Source organism: Eriocheir sinensis, chromosome 6, assembly GCF_024679095.1.
Source record: "Eriocheir sinensis breed Jianghai 21 chromosome 6, ASM2467909v1, whole genome shotgun sequence".
In the NCBI taxonomy this organism is placed as follows: domain Eukaryota; kingdom Metazoa; phylum Arthropoda; class Malacostraca; order Decapoda; family Varunidae; genus Eriocheir; species Eriocheir sinensis.
In genome coordinates this window covers 20,416,076-20,433,121 of record NC_066514.1, presented here as the reverse complement: position 1 = coordinate 20,433,121, position 17,046 = coordinate 20,416,076, and the positions used below count along the sequence as shown (strand labels likewise).

The 17,046-nt window shown below is 41.5% G+C and overlaps 1 long non-coding RNA gene across 1 annotated transcript; it reads right to left on the bottom strand.

The window, feature by feature from the left end:
- Positions 1-3,744: 3,744 nt before the first annotated feature.
- Positions 3,745-15,292, bottom strand: LOC126989923 (uncharacterized). Its single transcript, XR_007743869.1, has 2 exons — positions 14,348-15,292; positions 3,745-3,916 (listed from the first exon to the last, which is right to left on the bottom strand). It is a non-coding gene; the product is annotated as an uncharacterized LOC126989923 (long non-coding RNA).
- Between the last annotated feature and the right edge of the window lie 1,754 nt (positions 15,293-17,046).

Sequence of the window (17,046 nt, the reverse complement as noted above, 5' to 3'; positions counted from 1 at the left end):
AGGCTGGTATACTCTTTCGCTTCTCACATCAGCTATTTCTAAAGGTCAAAGAGGGAATCAGTCAGGTTCCAGTGAGTGTTCTTTAGGTTCATGCTACTGAAGAAGGGTCAAACTAGCACCAGGGTCATAAAACTACCCCTGGAAATGTTCAAAACTCCCACGAAAGCCTTAGTAAATCTGTGTTTTTAGGTTCATGATACAGAGGAAGGATCAGACTACCACCAGGGTCACACAACTACCCCTGGAAATAAACAAAACCCCCATGAAAGCCTTGCCAAATGTGTGTTTTTATTTCACGGTACAGAATAAGGATCAAACAACAATAGTATAACCATAGCTGGGCACGATAACAGAAAACCTTATTCCCGATAACTGATAACTGATAATGGAAAACCTTATCGGTGATAACCGATATTCGTTAACTGGAAACACAAATATAGGCGATAACCGATAACCGATACCCGATATTAATCCACAATTCCGATACTATCTAGCGATAAGTCCAATAGGCGAAAACGATACTATTTTGATATTTCAAATAAAAAACATAGATGAATTCATATTTTCATTATCTGTATTTTTAAAAACTTACAAAATCTGAAAACCACACGTTGATACGTACCTATGGACGGTAATACTAGAAACGCCTGAACCGGTGTTGTGTGTTATTTGGCGTCCCCACCGACAAACACTGGTCTCTCGTGAACTGTGCATGCTCAGACCAGCAAGCGTAGACCTGTACAGTCTCACAAAGCTTTTTAACCGTAATTAAGAGTTGCTGGAAGGCTGAATCAGACATAACAGTACCACTACCACCATCCCCGATGTTTCTAGAACGACACTCTGTACGAGTTGTATTTATATGTACAGAGTGTCGTTCTAGAAACAGCGAGGATGGTGGTACTGTTTGTCTGATTTAGCCAGCTTTTACAACTGGATCTTAATGTGTTAAAAAAAGCAGGATACTGTACAGGTCTACGCTTACTGGTCTGAACATGCGCAGTTCACGAGAGACCAGTGTTTGTTAACACAAGCGCCAGCTTTTGACGATGGGACACCAAATAACACAGTACCGGGTGCCTTCAATACCATGGCATGCTCACAAACGAATATGGAATATCAAATTTGAGGTAGTGAATAATCATTTTGGGGGCAAAGTTAAATTATTTTTCTCTTTGATATATTGATTTTTGAGTCTAACATAGAAAAATAACCTAGAATTTTAATGTTGATGATCTAAGTATGAAATCTCTTCGCCGAAGATAATTCATACCCCGAAGTTTTTTATACAATACCGGGCACCCGGGCCACGCATGCGAGTAGGGAGGAGACTTTTTTTTTCTGAGAGGCGGAAAAAAAAGTAGCGATTATCGCTAGTTTGGTTACAAAAATAACGAAGATACCGATATATATTTAAATAAGTAGCGGATGGCCGATAACCCGATTTTGTTATCAGCGATAAAGTATCGCGATAACTTATCGCGATAACGCCCAGCTATGAGTATAACCATTTCAAATAGTCCTTTTGGGCATTTGATTCAGATTCCCTTCCTCTCCTATCTTATCTATAGGTAACATATGAGAGGGAAAAATTGGTGTTGGGACTGTGTGGCAGAGCAGAGGGAGGAAAGGACCCAAGGAAGTCAATGCCCAAATGGACTATTTGAAATGGTTTGACTGTAGGCCCTTCCAGGCAGACGTTGCAACCCACGGTGGCATTAGGGACTGATATGTATGGGACTGTGCATTGTGGTTCACTGAGGGTTTTCGTGACTCCCTACTATCACACTGACACTTTTCCATCCCCCGGAAACCTGAGTTTGCTTTATTTTGTTATCTTGGAATGGTGTGGTGTCGCTGGCAGACACAGACACCATGGAAAGAGCTCTTGCCCGGGGGAGAAGCAAGGCGCACAGGTTTATCCATGGCCTTAAAAGATCTTCCTTGTTACCACCTTATTGTATAGCAGGTAGCACCATGCGGTTGGACCAGTTCTAAAGGACTCAGACGGCAGTGAACACATAAAACTCCAAACGTGTGATGTAAGTGTTTTGCCTAAACGAACAACACCGAGGATACTGAGACTATCGCTGGTCACACCAAAAAGGTTTAGGTCAAAGGCTCGGAGGCTCCACGTTCATTTCAGTCTGGGAATAAGTGGATTTTTTTTGGCCAGGGGCAGTTTACTCTAAAAACATACATTTGACACGGCTTTCATAAGATTTCTGGTTACTTTCAGTGGTAGTTTTATGACCCTGGTGGTAGTTTGACCCTTCTTCTGTACCATGAACCTAAGTAACACACATTTGACATGTTTTTTGTAGGATTTTAGGGCATTTCCAGGGCTAATTTGATGACCCTGGTGATAGTGTGACCCTTCTTCTGAACCGTGAACCTAAGAAACACACATTTGACATGGTTTTCGTAAGAGTTTAGGGCATTTCCAGGGCTAACTTAATGACCCTGGTGGTAATGTGACCGTTTTTCTCTACCATGAACTTACAATAACACTCAGTAGAACTTCACTCATCTTCTCGGCCTTTGGAAACAGTTGATGAGAGGGGCAGAAACATTGAGTTACGGAAGCCCCCTGTTAGTCAGTTAGCTAGTTAATTAGTTCATCCATTAGTTAATTAGTTTATTGAGTCATTAGTTAGTTAGTAAGCAGTCATCACACTGTTAATCAATTAGTTCATTCATTAGTTAGTTATATATAGGTGTGACTGTGTGTGGAGGCAGTGCTGTGATTATTAAATTATATAGGCCTGCACGTCCCAGCAGAGGTCAGAATAATCCACATAACAATAATCTGTCTGTATTATGTTCTCATCACTAATTTCCTTGTAATTTCATTGATTTTTTTCCTCTCGTTAACAAGGGTCTTTATACTGTACCTTATGGGGTCGGCCGGGCTGTGGTGACTCTTCCCTCCTGCTGTTCATCCTTCCTTCCTTCTACCGCCGTTTCTGCTCCTTCCTCTCCCTTGTATGTTATTTTTTCCTCCTCCCTGATGGATATTCCTTCTCTCGTCTTCCTCTATATCTTTGTCTCTTCCCTTTTACTTCATTTCATATTCTCCTCCTCCTCCTCCTCCTCACTTTCTCTCCTCTCTATACATATAATCGTTCCATGTTATAACCATCAATCCATTCCTCCTCAGTGTGTCCTGATAAGAGGGATTAAATGACCAGTTATTCAGTAAACTATGGGTTAAGTTTCCCTCCCAGAAAACATTTCAAGACTTCCGAACCTTGCTTATAATATATACAAGGTCCCTTATGCTCCTCTCGGCTGGACGCTGAGTAGTTTTGTAATATTGGCTTTGCTCTCAGATTTTGACGTCTTTTGTTAGATTTCTCCTTCGTTTTTGTGTACATGGATGTTTTCAATTCAGTTTCATTTATTATTCTGTCCTCATTATTTCTACTTTTAGCCTCGGTTTGACTTCTGTTCCTCTCGGCTTTTGTGCTCACTTAGACCATCCCTTCATCATGGCTTTTGAATTCTCTGCTAATGTTGCCCTGTCTTTATTTAGTTATATTAATTGTTTTATATACTTAATATACTTTCTGTTACATAGCTTAAATATTCCAGAAATTCATCTAAAATATGCCTCTTTTGGCCAGAAATAGGCAAACAATAGAAAATTTTAACCTTAAATTTGTCCCTAAGTCAATTATACTTCAAAGCCTCTCCAGAGAAAGACTGCAAACTGTTCGGGTGTTTTATAATTAAAAAAAAAAATCTTAGGGTCTATGTTTATTGAGAGCAAAATCAAAATGGACAAGGCCGATTCATCTTGACTTCGTTCTCTCCCCCTCCAGAGCATGTGGTGTGTGCTGGGATGCCTTGCAGGAGATCACACTGGGATACGAAGCCGCCCCTCAAGAGATGGAGTCCACTCAGCCGCTCGATTCTGCCGAGAGAAAAGAATCGTTCAACTCTGAAGATTGCCATGGATTCTTATGTATTAGCTAGCGAGATGTGAACTTTCTATCTCGTGAAAATAAAGTTCAGGGACGTATCTTTTGTTTTATTTTACAAATAATTATTGTGCTAAATCTCCGGACGCCCGAAGAAGTATAATGGACTTAGTACAGATTTTCAAGCTATTTTTACTGCTAGTTATGGCAAATTTTGTTCATTTTAAAGCCATTTTTCATATATTTTTTGGCTATAAACTGAATTTTTTGTTATTTTGATCAGTTTAAAATTTAAGCAAGGAGAAACTAATTTAAACCACAAAAAACAACATATTATAATATAAGTATAACAAACTAATACAAGGAAAGAAACATTAGAAATATAAACTTATGAGAGAGGAAGATGAAGAACTTATTAAGAGGAGAGAATGACGAGAGATTGCATACACAGGTCAAAATAGTTAAGCAACGGAAATGAAGGAAACACAAGAACATTAAACAAGACCTAAATCAGACGTCTATAAAAATAAGAGAACTTGAAAGATTGCATATACGTAACGAGGTCAAAAAAGTTCAAGAAAAAGCCGTAGAAATGAAGGGAAATCATTACCTTACAAGACAAAGCCATAGCACAACAGACAGACATCAAGAAAAAGACAATTCAGAATCAGAGCAAATCACAGAAACGAGAAGAAAGGTTACGAGAGAGAGAGGAGGAACAACAGACCCCTACAAATGTGTTGCTCCCTGCTCATGTGAGACAAGCCATATATGCACAAGAAACTGATTCCCCTGTTTCTGCGCTTTTCTCAGGCATTAGAATGAACTTAAATCCACCATAACGACTCAACATCTTTGAATTTTAGTCTGATGAGGCCTGAATCTCATGATGAACCCTCATGGCGCTTACCTCACTTCAGCAGGGAGGGAGCGACACAATTATATCAACAAGGGAGTCATAAAGGAACATGGTACCGAGATGAATATATGAGAGGTTACTTTGAGATATATATACACCTTAGACAAGAGAGAGAAATAAGGTCAGCACGAGAGGGTGGAAAGACGAAAGCTTGCAGGCATATGAGAAAATAAAAGAACAATTATGTTGAGGAATATTTAAGATTACTATGAGATATATACACCTTAGACAGTAAGAGGAACAGACAACATTACAAGCAGGAAAAACGAGAGCGCTTGCAGACATAATAGGAAGATAAAATAAAAGAATATGTATACAGAGATTAATATTTGAGGCATCCGGCAGAGAAGTGTCGTAAGAAACATAGACCCTTGTGTATAGTGTACGGAGTCACTTTTCCCTTGCACTTTACATCTTAACAGAGCTATTATGTTCTAGTTTGCATTGGGAAAGGCAGACAAAACCTCCCACAAAAAGAACAAGGAATGAATGCAAGGGAAAAGCACCCTTATATGGGGTGTACGGAGGGCTGGAAGTCCCGTAAACTGTCCTGGGAATGTTAACAAACTAATGTACGTAACAATAGGTCACTGTGCCTTACAGTTTCTCTTCCGGAAGCCTCGTATATATATTAAAAGCTGTGGAGAAATGAAATCAGAGAAATAACTGGGATAATATATATACAGAGAAAAAGGATTTACACGAGAGGGATTTACGTACGAGAGGAAGAAAGACAGGTAGAGGGAGGTAAAATGGAGGAGACGAGAGGTGGAGAGAGAGTGTGTGAAGGGAGGAAGGCTATGAGAGAAGGAAAAATTAAGGATTTACATACAAAAGGAACAAAGGTAGGTAGAGAGAGGTAATATGGAGGAGACGATGAGGTGGAGAGATGGACATCTGGGAGGAGGAAAAATTAAAATGAGAGATAAATGCAGACACTGAGATAGAAGAGAAAGACGAGGAGGAAGGAGAAGAATCTACAATCATCAAGAGAGGAGAGACCTGGAGGAAGACGAGAGGAGGAGGAAAAAGGAACGTCATAGAGGAGAGTCTACCAGTGTCAAGTGCTGGTTCATGGTACGTATTTGAGCTTTCCTTCCTAAGAGAGAAGACTTAAATGAATGGATAAGAACAGATAGAAAGGCACGGTACAACTGATATTTGGTCAGTGTTCTCGGACGGTTCCGCCTCACGTTAACTACTTTCAAAGGCCGTAAGGAGATTAATCCATTCTAATGAGTGTTTTCCTAGGGTTTGTGGTACATTAGAAGGGTCACACTACCACCAGTCATAAAACTACCCCTGGAATGCCCACAACTAAGAAAGCCTTGCTAAATATGTGTGCTTTGGCGACAAAATGTTTAAAAATATGGCCCTCGGATACTTTGGTCCCTCACGTCAACTACTTGCAAAGGCCGAAACGAAGATCAGTCAGGTTCTAATGAGTGTTTTTTCGGTTCATGGTATAGTGCAAGGGTTAAACTACCACCAGGGCCCTGTTAAATTAATGTCTTTGGGACGGCTTTTTAAAGATTTTCTTTCTTTCTTTCTTTTTTTTTTACATCTCAGCCTATAGCGCCAGTAGGCTTTCTTCAGGGTAGGCGCCTAGCTGGTGGTTGGCCCAAGCCTGTCATGGCGCAGGCAACTCTTTTTTTTATAGTGCCGCCAGTTATGCTTGGCTCATGCTGCCCCCCGGAACTCATTCTTGATTCACTTGGACGGTTTCTTCTAGAGTCAGGGTTGATGGGTTGTCTTCAGGACAGCATGTGGGTAGTCTTAGGCCACTCAGCGGTGACTGAAAAATCCCAGGTAGCAGCGTGGGGATTCAAATTGACGTTGTCCATGGAGTGGTGAATGCTGGCCCAGCACACTAATCACTCAGCCACCGCCTACCCTATGGCCCTCAAACAGTTCGGCCTCTCATTACAACTACTTTCAAAGACCAAAAAGAAGTTTAATCAGGTTCTAATGGCTGTTTCTTTTAGATTCAGGATACATGGGAAAGGTTAAACTACCACCAGTCATTAAACTACCCCTGGAAATGTCCAAAAACTCCTACGAAAGCCCTGTTAAAGGTGTGTGCCAGGGGACTCCCTAAAGGGTGGGTGAATGGTATTTTCTGGCTGCCAGGTGAAGGGCGAGTGATGTGTTGTTGCAGTCTGCCTAATCCTACGTAATTCTGCAGTCTGCGTGGGAATTTAGGGGTCAGCGTGACTCCCGGGCTGCCACACAACTCCTTCGTGACACTCTCAGTGATGCTGTGACTGTAACAATGGCAGGAGGAGAGGTTTTTGTACCTTCCTCACCTGATTCTGCACCCGAGTGTCCACGGCCAGTGACCTCGACTCCTCATAAGCCTCGTCGTCCTCCCAAAACAGCTTTCAGTGTGAGCACAATTGAGAGAGGGTGAAAGTGATTTTTTGAAGCCTTGAAAGTGGTGATTTCATGGTACATCCCCGCCCTTTAGGGGTTAGGCCAGTATTTTTAAACATATTAGTACCAAAGTACGCCTATTTAAAAACCCTCTTGTAGTAGGAGTTGCCTGGGAATTGAGCCCGGGCTCTCTTGGTTGTGAGCCGAGTGTGCTAACCACTGCATCACGAAGCCCCCGACTGTATTGTAACCCTGGTGATTGAGCTGGAAAACCACCCACGGGAACCCAGCTAACCTTCTCTGTGGCCTTGGGAAATGGTCGTAATGGGAGCCTGATACATAAAAATCTGGACCATGATCCAAAAATAAATACGCACGCAGCTGTTTTTTTTTTTTATAGCAGTAATGCTAAAGTCTTAACATCAGTTTTAGCAAGGCAAGTTCATGTAAGGAGACTACATCCAGAGGTAACTAAGGCCTTGAAAAATAGTTGTAATGAGAGCCAGACATGTATAAGAACATAGACCTTAACCAGAAAATCAAGCCAGGCAGTTGTTTTATCATAGAGCAGCAACGTGTTGACAGCAGTGTTAGGAAGGCAGAGCTATGTAAGGAGACTAGATTTAGAGGTAACAAAGGCACATGTAACCAAAGCATGCTCAGAAAGGCGCCAAGGAGCAAGGAGGCACCACTGGGAAGGTGAACTGAGACTATGCTATACATCTATACAACTGCCCTGACTGGTTCAGGCTGCATTGAGATTGACATGACAGTTGGTACGGAATGGATGATATTTAATTAGTATGTACGGTAGAGGCCAATATTATTAAATGAATCGGGTTTTGAAGGATGGTCCTCCAGTTCTCCAGCAGAAACATTGTAAAACTATCACCGGCATCACTATCTCTGTAACTCCATCTTAAATGTCTGTGCCTCCCACTACAACTGTTTCCCAAGGCCACAGGGAAGAGTAACTGGGTTTTCCTGGGTGATTTTTCCGTTCAAGGTGCAGAAGCCATGTAAAACTATCACTGGGATCACAAAACAGTCTGTAAGAAGCTGAGCACCTTCTACGAGCGGCCAAATACGTCCATATATTAGGTAGCACACATTTCCTTCAGCACCAGGAGGAGATTGGTTCCCTGCATGGTACAGAGGAAAATGAAGCAGTACTGTGGGTGTGAAGGTGTTAAACCCACTGTATACATCACATCCAGGGCTAGTTTTAGAACCCCGGTGGTAGTGTGACCCTTTCAATGTACCCTGAACATGAAGAAACCCACATCTGACAAGGCTTTGGTAGAGGTTTTGGGCATTTTCAAAGATAGTTTTAAGACCCCGGTGGTAGTGTGACCCCTTCAATGTACCCTGAACATGAAGAAACCCACATCTGACAAGGCTTTGGTAGAGGTTTTGGGCATTTTCAAAGATAGTTTTAAGACCCTGGTGGTAGTGTGACCCAATGTATGTGCCATGAACCTAAAGAGACCCACATTTGACAAGGCTTTGGTAGAGGTTTGAGGCATTTTCAGGGATAGTTTTAAGACCCTGGTGGTAGTGTGACCCTTCCCCTGTACCCTGAACCTGAGAAACATAATTACAAAGGCTTTCATAGGGCATTTTTAGGGGTAGTTTTAAGACCCTGGTGGTAGTGTGACCCTTCCCCTGTACCCCGAACCTGAGAAACATAATTACAAAGGCTTTCATAGGGCATTTTCAGGGGTAGTTTTAAGACCCTGGTGGTAGTGTAAACCTTCCCCTGTACCCTGAACCTGAGAAACATAATTACAAAGGCTTTCACAGGGCATTTTCAGGGGTAGTTTTATGCTTTACAATTGTTATCCTCAAGAATCAGCTCATGAGTGGACTTGTGCAAACCCTTATGTTAGGTTTTGGGGTCAGTAACCTTTCTTTCTTTCCCTTTCTCTTAGTTGTTTCATTTTCTCCTTTGTCTCACAATTTGTTTGCTGGTGATTCCCTTCTCCTGTCCCCCCAATACAGGGCATCTAGTGAACATGCAGCCGTCAACACCACCATCTCCGGAGTCTCTCCTGATCTGATTGGGTATATTTTAGCACCTCCCTGCACTGTGCTTGCCTGACAATGAGGCCAACAAGGAAGGAATGGAGAAGGAGAAAGCTGCTGCTGGGAGTGATTTTAGTGGTTCACGGTACAGAGGAAGGGTCACACTACCACCAGGGTCATAAAACTACCCATGCAGAGGCCCACAACTCTTACAGAAAGTCTTGGCAAATGTATGTTTCTTAGACTCATGGTCTAGAACAACAGTTAAACTACCACCAGGGTCACTAAACTACACCTGGGGTTCATGGTGGCAGAGAAGGGGTCACAATACCACCAGGGTCACCCCTGGAAATGCCTGAAACTCCTATGTGAGCCTTGTTAAATGTGTTTCTTGGGTTCATGGTGCAGAAGAAGGGTCACAATACCACCAGGGTCACTAAACTACCCCTGGAAATGCCTGAAACTCCTATGTGAGCCTTGTTAAATGTGTTTCTAAGGTTTATGGTGCAGAAGAAAGGTCACAATACCACAAGGGTCATCAAACTACCCCTGGAAATGGCAGAAACTACTATGAAAACCTTGTCAAATGTGTGTTTCTTAGGTTCATGGTACAGAACAACAGTTAAACTATCACCAGGGTCACTCAACTACCCCTGGAAAGACCCACAACTCCTCCGAAAGCCTTGTTAAATGTGTGTGTTTGGGTGGTGGTATAATAATATGGACGTCTCAGGCAGAAAATAATGGGACAATATTTTCCTTATACATTAAAGGTCAAATAATCTGAACTGCAGTGGACCACAGCACTCACAGCAGCCAAACATGTCCATATATTACAGTACTATTAGTTATGCACACTAATAACTATGTATGTGTGTATGTTGAGAGATATTTGTAGAAATGTTATGGAGGGCACGCATGTCCATGTTGGCTGATGAGGTGTAAGTGTTGAGGTGGTGGGCAGCGGAGCCTACGTGGCCACTCGCTAGCTGGTGGCCGCCTCGCAAATACTGGAATGTGGGTTAGCTTCATATCATCAGTACTAGTGTTGTAACAGCTGGTTCACCTGCCACAATCACCTGTTATTGTGTTACTCTTTGTTACATTGTACCTTGTCAAGTTTGGTATGTGTAGAGGTTAAGAGGGACAGACGATGGCACTTCCAGGGGTAGTTTTGTGAGCCTGGTGGTAGTGAGAGGCCTCCTTCACACAGCACCAACCTGTGTAAACTTATGACTGGTTTTCTAGGGAACCTTTGACATGAGAACATTTACACAAGGCTTTTGGGGAGTTTTAGGCACTAACAGGGATAGTTTTGTGAGCCTGGTGGTAGTGTGAGGCCTCCTTCACACAGCGCCAACCTGCGTAAACTTAAGACAGGTTTTCTAGGGAACCTTTGACATGAGAACATTTACACAAGGCTTTTACTGTGACACAAACTTTTACGTTATGTTATAGTGTTTTGTTTAGTATATCTTACTGTATTTTCTAATTACTTATTTCTTATTATTGTTATTTATTTTCCTGTTTTTATTTTTTATTGTTTCACTGTGCCACTGTAATTTTTCCTTTATTTTACTATTTTGCATGTTACATTTTACTGTAGCTGTTCACTAAACTGTCATTTGACGCAACTTACACAGTTAAAGATAACTCACAAAATGATTTTCATTTTATTTAGTTCATCGTTTAAATCAATCTGTTTGTTGACTGCATTGTCCTCTGCAAGAAAAGATTAACCAAAATTATACTTATTTGATTTTCTCTCTCTCTCTCTCTCTCTCTCTCTCTCTCTCTCTCTCTCTCTCTCTCAAGGAGATAAAATGTGATGAGTCACTGCGTCAGTCTCTCTGTATATCTGTCAATCTGTATATAATTGCTTGAAGCTGCAGGCAAAACGCTTCTCAGGCAGACAGAATTCATCCCCCCAGATGAGTCCTTCAAACCTACGGGCACAGAGTTGGGTAAACAAGACGTCCGTTACCCTAATGAACCTTGAGTACAGCTGGCAATTCAGAATCATTGGGGCAAGAAGATGAATGTTTCCTTGGGGTGATGCTGGGGTTTGCTTGGGGTAAAAAGACACCTAATGTTCATTGGGGTAAAAGGCTTGTACATTGGGGTATTATTGGGGGTATGTTAGGGTATTATTAGGGGTATAGAGGGTATTGATTACATATTCCTAAACATTTCAGGGCCCAAGCACATACATTTGACAAGGCTTTCAAGGGAGTTTAGGGCATTTCCATGGGTAGTTTTATGAGCCTGGTGGTAGTGTGACCCTTCCTCTGTACCATGAACCTAAAAACACACATTTGACATGGTATTCAAGGGAGTTTAGGGCATTTCCATGGGTAGTTTTATGAGCCTGCTGGTAGTGTGACCCTTCCTCTGCACCATGAACCTAAAAAACACACATTTGACATAGTATTTGTGGGAGTTTAGGGCATTTCCATGGATAGTTTTATGAGCCTGGTGGTAGTGTGACCCTCCCTCTGTACCATGAACCTAAAAAACACACTTTTGACATGGTATTCGTGGGAGTTTAGGGCATTTCCATGGATAGTTTTATGAGCCTGCTGGTAGTGTGACCCTTCCTCTGCACCATGAACCTAAAAAACACACTTTTGACATGGTATTCGTGGGAGTTTAGGGCATTTCCATGGATAGTTTTATGAGCCTGGTGGTAGTGTGACCCTCCCTCTGTACCATGAACCTAAAAAACACACTTTTGACATGGTATTCGTGGGAGTTTAGGGCATTTCCATGGATAGTTTTATGAGCCTGCTGGTAGTGTGACCCTTCCTCTGTACCATGAACCCAAAGAGACACTCCTGAGAACCCGCCTGATCTCCTTTTTAGCCGCTGGTAACTGGGGTACACTGGGGTGTAATACTTGCAGCTAACATCACCACATCATGAGAAATAAATACAAAAAGAGGTGTGGGATCTAGAGGAACAAACCCTTTACGTGTCTGTCCTCGACTTAAAAAGGAGTTTGTTCCTACGACACGTAACCTGATTTTGTATGTAAGTGTTAACCCAGCCTTTACTACAATGAACTGTCAGCCCCAACCCTCAAATCAAAGTGCCAGAACCCCTTAAGTCATTCACTTATGCAAACGCAGTTGTAGTCATAATTAGACAGTAAATAATAAAGTCAAAACAAGGATTTTTAATATTTATGGGGGTGGCATCACAACCTTGAAACGTCATAGGTTCAGGACTTAAGCCCCATTCACACTGGGCCGACTCTGGGCCACAACAACCCAGCGACTTGGGGTATACGAGGTCTTGGGTGGAAAGTTGGAAAGTTTTGTTTAGTGGGCGCAGCATCTGTGGTCATATGCCAGAGAGAGACAAAAGGGGAAGGAATTATAGAAGGGAACAGATCCCAGGAGATGGCTGGGACACAACCCCCGATTAATACCTGGTACACTGCTGGGTGGACAGAGGCGTAGGGTATCGGGAAAGCCACCCAAATTTTTCCACTCCGCCCAAGAATTGAACCCGGGCTCTCTCGGTTGTGAGCCAAGTGTGCTAACCACTGCACCACGAAGCCTCCAGGTCTTGGGTGTGAAATGTTGATGTGAAAGGGTCGCACATTGTCTTTCTGACCATGTGCGACCCTTTCACATCAACATTTCACACCCAAGACCTCACGTTCCCGGAGTCGCTGGGTTGTCGTGGCCCAGAGTCGGCACAGTGTGAAAATGGGATTTAGTAACCTGAGGAGCCTCTCTAATAGTCCTTCCCAAGCACACCCAGACTCAGGATGCTTTGCTTACAGTGACTGGGGAAGATCACCCACACCCAGAGGCAAGAGTGTCACATGAATCAGGTCTTTAGCCCTTGGTGTCGGCACATATCGGGTGTCGTTTGGTGCCGGCTTCAGTGCCAGGCCACAGTTGTTGTATAAAACATATACTTTCATATTCTGATTTTTGTTCATTCAGTGTTCTGCACAAGAAATTGAATACTATAAATATAAAGTGACTTTTGGAATGAAGAATTATTTACCAAACAATTCTGTCACCTCCTCCTGGCCAGGAAACGTACTGAACCTGTGTGATGTAGGGTGCACGTACTGTGGGGCACACTGGGGTATTATTGGGGGTACATTAGGGCATAACTAGGCTATATTAGGGTATCACTGGGGGTACACTAGGTGAAAAAGACGCCCCCATCTCGGCACATGTTTGACAAGGCTATCATTGGAGTTTTTGTGGGCAATTCCAGGGGTAGTTTGAGCCTTCTTCTGTGCCATGAACCTAAGAAACACACATTTGACAAGGCTTTCGTAGGAGTTTAGTGCATTTCCAGGACTAGTATCCTTGTGGTAGTGTGACCCTTCCTCTTTACTAGGAAGCCACAGCAACAGTTCTTTGATGTCTCCACAATGATATTGCAGACCCCACCTGCCTTTGCACCCTATAACTTCCTCATGGACTCCACCACTTCCACAAGAGAGGGTGGAGTTTGGTCTATTGGTGGATCAGCAGCTGCTAAATGGATGTGATCTATCTCTGCTGTGGTTTATCCTTCCCAGATCTTTGGTTTCTTTCTCTCTGTTCCTTTATCTCCAGTTTCCTTTCCAGCCATTCTATCTCTGCTGTGGTAGACGGTCACTGTTCTTCCCCTAAACCTGTCAACAGTGGTGTCCCGTAGGACTCTGTCCTGTCTCCCACTCTGTTCGTCTATGATCTTTCCAAAACAAAGTGTCCTATCCACTCCTATGCTAATGCCTCTACTGTGCATTACTCAGCATGTTATAGCAGACCTCCAGACACTCCCCACAGGAATTACAAGACTCTGGAGTGGAGGCTGTGGAATGGTTAGCCACAGACCTTGCTGATCTGTCTATGGCATCTATGCCATCAAAGGCAAGGAAGCCCCCCACCTCTCCCTCTTCCTCTCTTCAATCACACCCAGATTTATCCTTATTAACCCCCCTCCTCTCCCCTATATCTATAAGCATCTATCCATCCATACAAGAGCCAGGAAGGAAGCAAGGAAGGAAGGAAGCAAGGAGGGAAGGAAGGAGGGAGGGAGGGAGGGAAGGAAGGAAGGAAGGAAAGAAGGAAAAGAGAAAATACTTAACACTCACCATTGGTTTGATGTCTGCCATATTACAAGTCCTTCCTCTTCTTCTTCCTCCTCTTCTCTCTCTGTGTGTCTTCTTCTTCTTCTTCTTCTCCTTCTTCCTGTTTAAACAATTGAGATAGTAATAAATTCATGAAAAGAAAAGAATTAGCAAATAAAAAAGGAGCAAAAATTATAATGAAAGAAAAATGATAATAAGATGAACACCTTTACTTATTTTATTGTTTGTTTGTTTGTTGGGAGGTGCCACCGACATGAGAAGGAATTTTATTTTTAATTCAATCATTTAATACTATTTTTTTCTCATTAAGAGTCATGCTTGTGTGTGTGTGTGTGTGTGTGTGTGTGTGTGTGTGTGTGTGTGTGTGTGTGTGTGTGTGTGTGTGTGTGTGTGTGTGTGTGTGTGAGAGAGAGAGAGAGAGAGAGAGAGAGAGAGAGAGAGAGAGAGAGAGAGAGAGAGAGAGAGAGAGAGAGAGAGAGAGAGAGAGAGAGAGAGAGAGAGAGAGAGAGAGATTAATTTTGTAGCTAGGGAAAATATCTCTATAGTAGCTAGTTTTGCAGGAGTGTTTTGTGATGGTGGTGATACATGGCTTCTGCACCTTGATGGGAAAAATCCCCCATGGAAACCTAGTCAGTCTTCCCTGTGGTTCTGAGAAATGGTTGTAATGAAAGCCACAGACATTTAAGAAGACAAAGACACAGAGTGATGCTGGGTTGTCATGGGAGCCCGATATGTTTAAAAATATAGACCTGAGAACCATTTCCCTGTGTCCACATGTCTGGAGGAAGGGAGCATGTCTGTGGGCCCTGTACACCTGTCACAAGTATCAGGGAGAGCGCTAACCCTCTGAATAAAAGAATGCTGTTTAGGAAAGCACTTCTTGTATATGCGAAGGAAGGAAAGTCTGTTCCATTAGGAGTTTCTTTTTATAAGCTATACATTCAAGAGTACTGTATAGCCTATCATGTATGCATATATATATATATATATATATATATATATATATATATATATATATATATATATATATATATATATATATATATATATATATATATATATATATATATATATATATATATATATATATATATATATATATATATATATATATATATATATATATATATATATATATATATATATATATATATAGTGCATAATAACACTGTTTATGAAAGCTTACGCTGGGCTTATAATGTACCAAAGGCAGAAATAATAAACATATTATGTACCAAATAAATACTAATTAATGTACTGGAAGTGTAAAAGATGTTCGATTTTGCCTTGTGTTAATTTATTAGATGTTACTAACATGCGTACCATTTGTAATAAGAGAACTATGAATGTTACCATGTCACCTCTGTGTACTGTTCAAATAGGTACCATTATGCACCTTGGAACAGGAGGAGCCAGGGTGAGGGAAACACCATATGAAATGAAGGAAAAGCTTCACACACATATATTGGGAGACAGGAGTTTATATAAAACCTTGAGGTCCAGCCCTGTATAACACACACACACACACACGCACTATATATATATATATATATATATATATATATATATATATATATATATATATATATCTATATATATATATATATATATATATATATATATATATATATATCTATATTGGGCACCAGTCACTTTTTTTTTTTCTGATCCCCGATCATCCGATCACTTTAGGGTATCTGATCTATCGATCATCCGATCATTTTTTAAGTACTGCTGTTCCAATTAATCATTCCGATCATCCGATCATTTTTTAAGTACTGCTGTTCCAATTAATCATTCCGATCATCCGATCATTTTTTAAGTACTGCTGTTCCAATTAATCATTCCGATCATCCGATCATTTTTTAAGTACTGCTGTTCCAATTAATCATTCCAATCATCTGATCATTTTTTAAGTGCTGCTGTTTCAATTAATCATTCCAATCATCCAATCATTTTTTAAGTGCTGCTGTTCCAATTAATCATTCCAATCATCTGATCATTTTTTAAGTGCTGCTGTTCCAATTAATCATTCCGATCATCCGATCATTAGAGCTTATAATGATATTTATTGTTTTTTTTTTAAATAATAATAAAAAAAAAACTATTTAAGGCGTTCTTTACATAATAATTTCAAATAAGTAATTAGTTAATTATTTGCTTATAAATATTTTTTCCTCTTTCTTTTGGTATATAGGACATGGTAAAGAAAAAAAGTTATCTTAAATATTTTAGGCATTTTATTCAGTTCATGAAAGTATGGAAAAATAATTATGTTCACGATTCTAACCATTGACGTTAATGACTTAAAAATTACATCACCAAAACAGCAGCCGCCCGGCACGGATGAGACAGAGTCCGCCCTCCGTCGTGCGCCTTTCCCTGACAAACATGGCCGGCATTAACCACGACTTATTGACTGCTGTCGCTGTGCTTGCTGTTGGAGAAGGGATAACAGCTACTTAGATTAAGGCCCTGTCCCACCAACGCCCGGTACATCTCGAATCACACCGAATTGGGTTACTTCGGAACGCCCACGGAAAAATCTGCACTGGTCGGCGGTCAACGAGCGCACATCTTTCCACGCCGGCACGCACCAGCCAGCGGCCTAAAAAGCCGCAGTCGACAATAACTTTATCCGAGAGCGGCCCGACAGAATTTTTGATCACGAGATACCGTGCCGACACCGTACAATGTTCTTC